At 42.9% G+C, this 9,681-nt stretch overlaps 1 long non-coding RNA gene across 1 annotated transcript; it reads right to left on the reverse strand.

Moving 5' to 3' along the window:
• Nucleotides 1-3,988: 3,988 nt before the first annotated feature.
• LOC109874307 (uncharacterized) lies at nt 3,989-9,257 on the reverse strand. The gene is made up of 4 exons (XR_004206151.1): nt 7,790-9,257; nt 5,258-5,923; nt 4,498-4,565; nt 3,989-4,187 (listed from the first exon to the last, which is right to left on the reverse strand). It is a non-coding gene; the product is annotated as an uncharacterized LOC109874307 (long non-coding RNA).
• Nucleotides 9,258-9,681: the final 424 nt, after the last annotated feature.

A 9,681-nucleotide genomic window follows, 5' to 3' on the forward strand; every position in this document is an offset into this window, starting at 1 on the left:
GTCAGAAGAAGTGTTATTCTCAATCATACAAATAGATATCATACACTGAGTGCACAAAACATTATGAACACCTCCTCTTTCCATGACATAGACTAACCAGGGGAATCTTGGTGAAAGCTATGATCTCTTATTGATGTCACTTGTTAAATGCACTTCAATCAGTGTAATTAAAGGGGAGGACACAGGTTAAAGAACAACCTTTAATCCTTAAGACACTTGAGACATGGATTGTGTATGTGTCCCATTCATAGGGTGAATGGGCAAGACAAAAGATGTAAATGCCTTTGAACAGGGTATGGGAGTAGGTGCCATGTGCACTGGGTTGTGTCAAGAACTGCAACGCTGCTGGGTTTTTCACGCTCAACAGTGTCAAGAACGGTCCACCACCCAAAGGATATCCAGCCAACTGGACACAACTGTGGGAAGAATTGGAGTCAACATGGGCCAGCATCCCTGTGGAACGGATTTGACACCTTGTAGAGTCCATGCAACTCAATATTAGGAAGGTGTTCTTAATGTTTTGTACACTCAGTGTGTACATGACTTTGTGTGAAACATAACACTCTATCATTGAGAGTTTTCCACGTTTTTTCCACGGTAGGCATATAATAGTATGAAAATAGTAAATGGTGTGCGATACAGGGGTGTAGAGTGACCTGTGGAGGGGAGAGGACCTCCCTCCACGTGTGGATGAGTTTGCAGGACATGCTGTACGGGCCGCACTTGGAGATCTTCCTGATCTGGCCAATCACAGACAGCTCTGAGTATGTCATCCCTATATCAGGCTGACGAGAGGGGGACACAGAGAGAGCAAGAGAGAGGACGACAGCAAGGGATAAGGAAGAGGTCAGATTACACCATAACAGAACAAGCTATGTGCACAGATGACATCCCCGAAGAGACATCCATCTTCCAAGCTTGTGAGGTGGTATATATAGACAGCGGTCACGGACAAGGGAAAGTTGAGCCACACAGTCAACACAGCCACAGAGGAAAAGCATGGCAGGACAATAACAACAGTAGTCAAGCTGAATAGAGCTGGGGGGGGTTTATTTACAGTATATGGTATGACTTTAACTCCTAAGTCTTAAATGTCAACTTTTCTTAATACGTATAAAGAAAGGTCAAGAAGAAAAAAGGAAAAAAAGAATAATAAGTTGTCACTTCATATGTGGTTGTCCCACACCCACAACGATCAACATAGTCAGAGGGCCCAAGGCCACATCTGGCTCCACTAGTGGTGACTTGTTACCTCATCAGTCTGCGACACCTGGCCGTCTGTCAGGGGCTCCAGCTCTGCAGTGGGAGGTGCAGCCATGATACTACAGAGGACATAAAGACAGTTGCCAACACGGCGAGTCTCCTGACATTATACTGACTGTTTTGTCCCAGAGACAACTGGGACAAAACTGACTGTATTGTCCCAGAGAAGAATATGGATTTGCAGAACAGCATGCTTCACCTTCTGAGGGCGGTGAGCTGGAACTTTTCGACACAGTACTGCAGGAAGCTTGTCAGATCTGCCTTACTGAGCAGTCATACTTACTTAGTGAAGTAGCCAGCTAGGCTGCAGAATAGAGGGGTATTGAGGTGAAGGTCAAATAGAGAGAGAGGTCCATGCTATATTTGTTATTTTATGTTGGAATGAAGCAGATAACACAGATTTTGTTTTAAATGTGAGACAGAAAATTCTAAATATAAAATAAAAAAACATTGACATTCTCTAGTACTGTCACGCCCTGACCATAGAGAGCTGTTTATTCTCTATGTTGGTTGGGGCGTGATAGTGACTAGGGTGGGTCATCTAGGTGATTAATGGTTTATGTTGGCCTGGTATGGTTCCCAATCAGAAACAGCTGTTGATCATTGTCTCTGATTGGGGATCATATTTAGGTAGCCATTTCCCCATTGTGATTTGTGGGATCTTGACTATGTATAGTTGCCTAGTAGCACATCATGTTTCAGTTGTGCTTTATTGTTTTGTTTGGTGAATTTCGATTTATTAAAATATGTGGAACTCTATGCATGCTGTGCCTTGATCTACTCCTTTCAACGAACGTGACAAGTACTCACTAACCTCTCATCCACATTGGCTGAGTCCACCAGGTTTCCCCTCAGCCCACTGAGCAAAGAGGTAGGCCAGAATCATCCTGATACAGGCCTGGGTGGGACAGGCCTGTTTGGGGAACAGTGGGCTGAGGGGAAACCTGGTGGCCTTCTAGTCCTTGGCTCAGCCAATGTGGATGAGAGGTTTCAGTTGAACATGGGTTTGATCCAGCAACCTCTTGGTTACTGGCCCAACGCTCTAACCACTAGGCTACCTGCCGCCCCAAAACAGTAAAGGATCATCTAATTCACACACCACACAATTGTTTCCTCAGCTCAGACTGTTCAACGGAAACATGATGGTGTGAGGATTGTGGTGAGCATGTGTGAATATGCAAGTAAATGGTGCAATAAAAGAGAAGTGCAAGCGAGGGCAAAAGCCCTGCTCATCTTAGATTTGTTTTGTTTTTTCACTTTGCAAAAAACGTGTCTCTGCTTTGTTGTAGTGTTTCAGGTATCACCTGAACAATGTGTTGGACCTGTACTCCTGGACCCTTTACACTTAACCCACTCGCACATTCTGTAGGGCAAGGTTTTCTCTGGTGCTTCCACCATTAGCACAGAAACTGGGGACACTTTCCCGTAACCATGGAGAAGATTCCCAGCATGCCTTTCACTGCCATGTCGATGTTGAGGTTCATGTGTGAACTGAATCAACAAGAAAAATACAAAGAAGAAAAATAACTTTTGAAGAAAAGCACAAGATGAGATTTATAACAAGATGCAACAGATGTTCTAATTTGTTATTCTGTAACTGCCCAACTATGATGGGGCCAGTGATGCTCAACTGCCAATCACCTGCCAATCTGAGCAGCCAGCTCTTTGGTCCTGTTACGGGTTCCCACCGAGGAGTTCTCACTGGCCATGTAGCAGGTGGTGAAGATGCGTCCACACAGCTCCAGTGGATCCAGTGGGGTGTAGGACACATCACATCACTACCCGTTGAACATCCTCCAGCACCTGGGAGTCTGATACAGGGAGAGGGAGGGAAGGAAAGAAGTTGAAGCTGTAGCTGTCCGAAGCTGTAGTGACAAACTTTGAATGCAACGTCAAATTTTAGAATAGGAGCCATGTGTCCCACAAACCATTATGGGCCTGTACAGTATCCAGTCCAGTACTCACTGCCATCTCTGACTGCCTGGCAGACCAGCACACAAATGGGGAAGACAACGCAGGCTGTAGAGGAAGTGTCCACACCACCACTGAGGGGCAGGAGGAAACCAGCCTGGAGCAGGGAATAACAGGGGTGTTTATCTCTGTACAGCACTTTGAGATATCAGCTGATGTACGAAGGGCTATATAAATAAATTTGATTTGATTTGATTTATGGACAGAGATATACAGACAATATAAATATTCAGTACAAATATTCAGTAATAAGCAAGTAAGCGTAAGCACATTTACACATCATTCAAACCAAATATAGCACTACTCATCTGACCACTTCTCCTTAGGTATTCCCAAAGCCAACATGCTGGACCCAGGCTGAAGACACCAAAGACAAGAACACAGAGACACGCATGTGCATGTATTTGACATGGGTCAAATTGCAGGTTAGAATGAAGGTCTGTGCTTGTTTGTCACATGAATGGAAGGGTCTGTATGTGTACACTGTAAACTGTAAAGAGGTAGGCAGTCACATGATCTGGAAAGTAGCTTTAAATAAAACGTGTCTTTTTAGTTTTAACTTCTCTCAGACAGGGATTGGCTCCACCAAAGACAGGCAGCTCAGTTTCAGACACAAAGGGAGCAGTCAGTAAATGAATGTCACACTCTATGCTTCGGAATCCTCTGTATGGCGATATAGTAGCTGCTGTCTCTGTCTGTTTCCAATGATTCCATGGTGAAAAAGAAAATACAGGGAGACACAGTCAAAAATGGCTACTATTTATTTTGGGCAGCATTTTAGCCACACAACACTCTTGTGATCCCAGTCTTTGTCAGGGGGTGCCATGCCGAATCTCTTCCTCAGGGGTGTGGATCTGCCACTCAATGGGCTGGCGAGTGGGGAGGTAGACATCTTCACAATCAGACCAGGAGAAGTCCACTTTGACTCGATGACACGGCTTGTGCTCATACTCCTGGACACAGTGGAGGACATAACAGCAAACCATGTGACATTTCAAATGTAATGGGCATGCTATTTTGAGTCTGAGTCAATAACTGAAGGGAGAAGTTAAAGTGACTCTCGAGTGTGTACCCAGTGTAGGGAGGAAAGACGACACTGGACAGAGACAGAGCCTTGAGTTGGGGAGTTGAATGTTGAACAGGATTACCTCTGGCTTTCTTTGAGTGGCTAGTTTCACTAGGGGAGTAAGGCGTTTCTGAATCACACCTGCCATTTATGAGAAGTAAAAAGAGCCCTGTTTTATAAGAGAGATGTCAGCTCACCATGTGTGGGTGGCAATGCTCTCCTCTGTAGCTGCGGACATCCTCCAGACTCAGAGTGACACAACCTCCTGCAACACACACACACACACACAGGTTACACATTGTCCAAGAGTTCCCTTTGGCTAACATTAACAATAACATTACACGACATGCTGACATGCCATGTAATCAAGCACAGCTCACAGCTGGTGTGTGAAGTGAGGGTGAAAGAATTGGCTGCAAGATATTCTTCTCACATTTGCTTTCCGTTATGTTTTGCCTGTCTTTACCAAGTCGTGCAGGAAGAACTTTCTTCCCTGGGCCACTATGTCCTCGTTGATGGCCACAATGGCACAACCATCATGGTAGAGTCTGTCTCCATCACAACCCTTCTGATTGGCAAACACATAGATCCCCCCCCCCCCCCCCCCCACACACACACACACACACTCTGTGCAAAACAACAACACACTTGTCCTTATTCCACTCGTAATATTAGAAACTGCCCAACTTCATTACTATGCAATAACAATGAACTCAAAATAACATGAGACAACAATGTTGTTATGTAGTAATTACAGTGTTATTACACACGTCTAGGATCAATGTGATGATAAGTGTTACCCAAACTCATACTAATCAAAATATACATGTAGGCAAAAAACTGTATGAAATGGAGCAGTGCTTTAATGACAAAACAGTACCTGTAAGTGGTTACTGGGCAGGCAACATGCAGTACCTCTACTCTCACTAAACATACTGTGTAACAGGGATACTCAACCCTTAGCCTACGTGGTCCGGAGCCCGCTGGTTTTCTGCTCGATCTCATAATTAATTGCACACACACCTGTTGTCCCAGGTCTAAACCGGTCCCTGATTAGAGGGGAACAATAAAAAATGCAGTGGAACCGGCTTCGAGGTCCAGAGTTGAGTTTGAGGGCGGTGTAACATGTGCATGTGTCCATCCGTCCGTTCGTGTGTGTATGATCACCTTCGTGGTGGCTGATTTAACCAGGATGACTCTGTGGTCTGCCTTGCGTAGCTCGTGGTAGTTGGCTGAGGAGTTGGTGAAGATCTCCACACCGTCCAGACCCATGTCCACATGGGGGCTGCCAAGCACATGGCATTCCCACATACTTCATTACATACTGTAGCTTACTAGAAAAACTAGAAAAACTGTATACTGTATATATTTATTCACATAAGCAATCTCACTTAATCTCTCAAAAAAAATTTGAGCTCTCTTTCAATCCATTACACAAATGACTGACGACACACAGTAGTACACAACTCATTACAGAAATTGAGTAAGGTTTGAAAAGAAAAGACCTTAGTTTGAGGCTCTTAATTGAATGTGCCTCCTAGGGTTCCACAGTTCAGCACAGACCTCACTCCCGATGCAGGTGTCTTTGGTTGAGAGGACGCAGTCAACAAAGGGGACATTGTCCTTCAAGAGACAGAACAATGGAAAATAATTTCATTAACGATCCCATTAAATTGATGATACTATTGGTTGCTGCACATATACAGTACCAGTCAAAAGTTTGGACACACCTACTCATTCAAGGGTTTTTCTTTATTTTTACTATTTTCCACATTGTAGAATAATAGTGAAGACATCAAACTATTAAATAGCACATATGGAATCATATAGGAAACCAAAAAGTGTTAAACAAATATATTCTTCAAAGTAGCCACCCTTTGCCTTGATGACAGCTTTGCACACTCTTGGCATTCTCTCAACCAGCTTCATGAGGTAGTCACCTGTAATGCATTTCAATTAACAGGTGTGCCTTGTTAAATGTTAATTTGTGGAATTTCTTTCCGTCTTAATGCGCTTGAGCCAATCAGTTGTGTTGTGACAAGGTAGGGGTGGTATACAGAAGATAGCCTATTTGGTAAAATACCAAGTCTACATTATGGCAAGAACAGCTCAAATAAGCAAAGAGAACTGACAGTCCATCATTGTTTTAAGATAGGAAGGTCAAGAACTTTTAAAGTTTCTTCAAGGGTAACCACAGAAACCATCAAGCGCTATGATGAAACTGGCTCTCTTGAGGACCGCCACAGGAAAGGAAGACCCAGAGTTACCTCTGCTGCAGAGGAAGTAGCCCAAAAAAATGCCTCACAAAGTTCAGCGTAGCCTAGTGGTTAGAGTGTTGGACTAGTAACCGGAAGGTTGCAAGTTCAAACCCCCGAGCTGACAAGGTACAAATCTGTCGTTCTGCCCCTGAACAGGCAGTTCACTGTTCCTAGGCCGTCATTGAAAATCATTTGTTCTTGACTTGCCTGGTTAAATAAAGGTAAAAATAAAATAAGCAGACATCTCAACTGTTCAGAGGAGACTGCGTGAATAAAGCCTTTGTGGTCAAATTGCTGCATAGAAACCACTACCAAAGGATATCAATAATAGGAAGAGACTTGCTTGGGCCAAGTTACATGAGCAATGGACATTAGACCGGTGGAAATCTTTGCTTTGATGAGTCTAATTTTGAGGTCTTTGTAAGACGCGGAGCAGGTGAACAGATTATCTCTGTATGTGAAGTTCCCACAGTGAAGCATGGAAGAGAAGGTGTGATGGTGCTTCGCTGGTGACACTGTCTGTGATGTATTTTGAATTCAAGGCACACTTATCCAGCACGGCTACCACAGCATTCTGCAGTGATACGCTATCTCATCTGGTTTGCACTTAGTCCCACTATCATTTGTTTTTCAACAGGACAATGACACAACACACCTCCAGGCTGTGTAAGGGTTATTTGACCAAGAAGGAGAGTGATGGAGTGCTGCATCAGATAACCTTGCCTCCACAATCACCCGACCTCAACCCAATTGAGATGGTTTGGGATGAGTTGGACTGCACTAGTGAAGGAAAAGCAGCCAACAAGTGCTCAGCATTTTTGGGAACTCCTTCAAGACTGTTGGAAAAGCATTCCAGGTGAATCTGGTTGAGAGAATGCCAAGAGTGTGCAAAGCTGTAATCAAGTCAAATTGGTGACTACTTTGAAGAATCTCAAATATAAAATATATTTTAATTTGTTTAACACTTTTTGGGTTACTACATGATTCCATATGTGTTATTTCATAGTTTTGATGTCTTCACTATTATACTACAAGGTAGAAAATAGTAAAAATAAAGAAAAATCTTTGAATGAGTAGGTGTGTCCAAACTTTTGACTGGTACTGTATATTAATGGTACAGTTTCCCTTTAAATGAAGAAACATGCAAATAATCCTCTTATCACTGATTCTTGTTAGTGCATACCAACACCCCGTCATTAGAGAGAGAGGTAGGGAGAGAGATTGATCCTACCTGTGATCCTACCTGTCCTGTCACATCCTGGATCATCCTGGGCAGGAAGTACTCCTCCACATGTCTGTGGCAGACAAGCACAATAATGCCATGTTCAAATCAAATCAAAGTTTATTGGTCGCGTACAGATATTTGCAGGTGTTATGGGGGGTGCAGCTAAATGCGTACATGTTATTATGAGTGATGTGAAATAAATGGATTATTGTCCTTTTCCACTTACCAAATCTGCTTTGACCTTAGATCAAAACATTTAAAGACATGCTCTGGTACTTTGGTGAATACTAAGTATTTTTTCAACCTCTCGCTTTGGGCTGGATAGTGTCCATGTGTAGTTCATACATACATAATCTATGAGCAAAATTACTGTCTTCCCTAAATTAGCCACAAAATCCCTAGTTTGAAAGCAACTGTTTTTCTCGAAGCTGTGCTGTGCCATTTCCCCTAAATGTTCCCCTATGTGGCCCAGCCCCGTAGCAATTCGAGTTCTAGCCAATGAGCTTCTGCCCCTCGCCATTTGAGTGTCAACTATCAAGATGAACACACAGCAGAGCGAGAGAGAGAGAGAGCAATGACTTGGTGGACATATCTGAACATTTGTGACACAGTATGCAATTTTCTGAGAATACTTTTGGCTTATGAGCCCTACTTTCAGAACTACTGGCTAAAAAGTATACACAAGTACCGGAGAATCTTTAATTTCCCTGTTTATCAAAGCATTATCATTATGTTCAGAAGGTAGGCTTTCTTGTGCAGATTCTATGTTGATCACTAACCTGAGTTTATTCCATGGTGAAAACCAGCGGAACTCCCGGTTTCCAAGACTTATAATGAACCTTAGCCACAGCAACATACACACTAAACAGCAACATACACTGTTTAGTGGGGTGTGATAGTTCAGGAGGCAAAGAGAGCCACAACATAGCTGAAGTGCTTGTCAGATGATGTCCTGGGTGACAGGTGACCCTAGCAGCTTCATGAGTACCTAGAAACAGTGCAGCAGGGTGTCTGACTCGTATAAGTGGTCTGCACAGCCATACCCACTGATGACCAGGGACAGAAAGAGAGGAGGTTGAGGGAAAGTTCATGGAAATTCAGAGCAGGCATGGCCATGTAGGATGCTTATTATATGCACAAGCACAGAGCTTTATAGGAGTCAAATAAACAAAGACATACATTTGTCTAATAAGCTAAATATGTGCTGTAGGCTACTCACTGTATACAGTAATGTACTCAACAATCACTGCAGTCACAACTTTGATGAAGGAGATGTACTTAAAAAATACCATATTTTCAGTTCTGGTCCCAATCTGTATTTTTCCCCTGAGACTTGGCTTTCGCGATACCTAGGCATGAGGATATATCATTATTAATATTAATGGCATGTCCAGAGTCCTGATTTGCAAGATGTGCCCGCTATTCCAGCAGAGCAAGTAACCTAGTATAGTAGACTATAGGCTTATGAGTAGAATGTTTATAAATCATCACAACACAATATGACCTTTAAAACAGCCCTGTATATGAGCCCACTACAATTTAAGTTAAATGGGCAATGCATCTTCAATTAATGGATTTTTTTATTCGGACTTCTTTGTATTCTCTCCAAAGTTTCCGTCAAAATCTAGTGCCCGTTGTATCAATGAGCACATAACTAATATAACCTTTCGTCCCATTTTATATAATGGTGCAACAAAATATCCTTGTTGATATTCAAACGTTGGAACCTTAGTCTAAATTCTCAAATTAGTTACTGTATCACTCGACTCAATACTATCTGAGTTGCAACGTTGTTTCACTTCAATCCGGGCACTCCAACCACAAATACAACAATGAGACAGATATTTCACCGGATGTATAAATGTGAAGCATCCGCTTGGTTTTTCCACTCGCTCAAA

The sequence above is a fragment of the Oncorhynchus kisutch genome, linkage group LG3, assembly GCF_002021735.2.
Source record: "Oncorhynchus kisutch isolate 150728-3 linkage group LG3, Okis_V2, whole genome shotgun sequence".
Taxonomy (NCBI): Eukaryota; Metazoa; Chordata; class Actinopteri; order Salmoniformes; family Salmonidae; genus Oncorhynchus; species Oncorhynchus kisutch.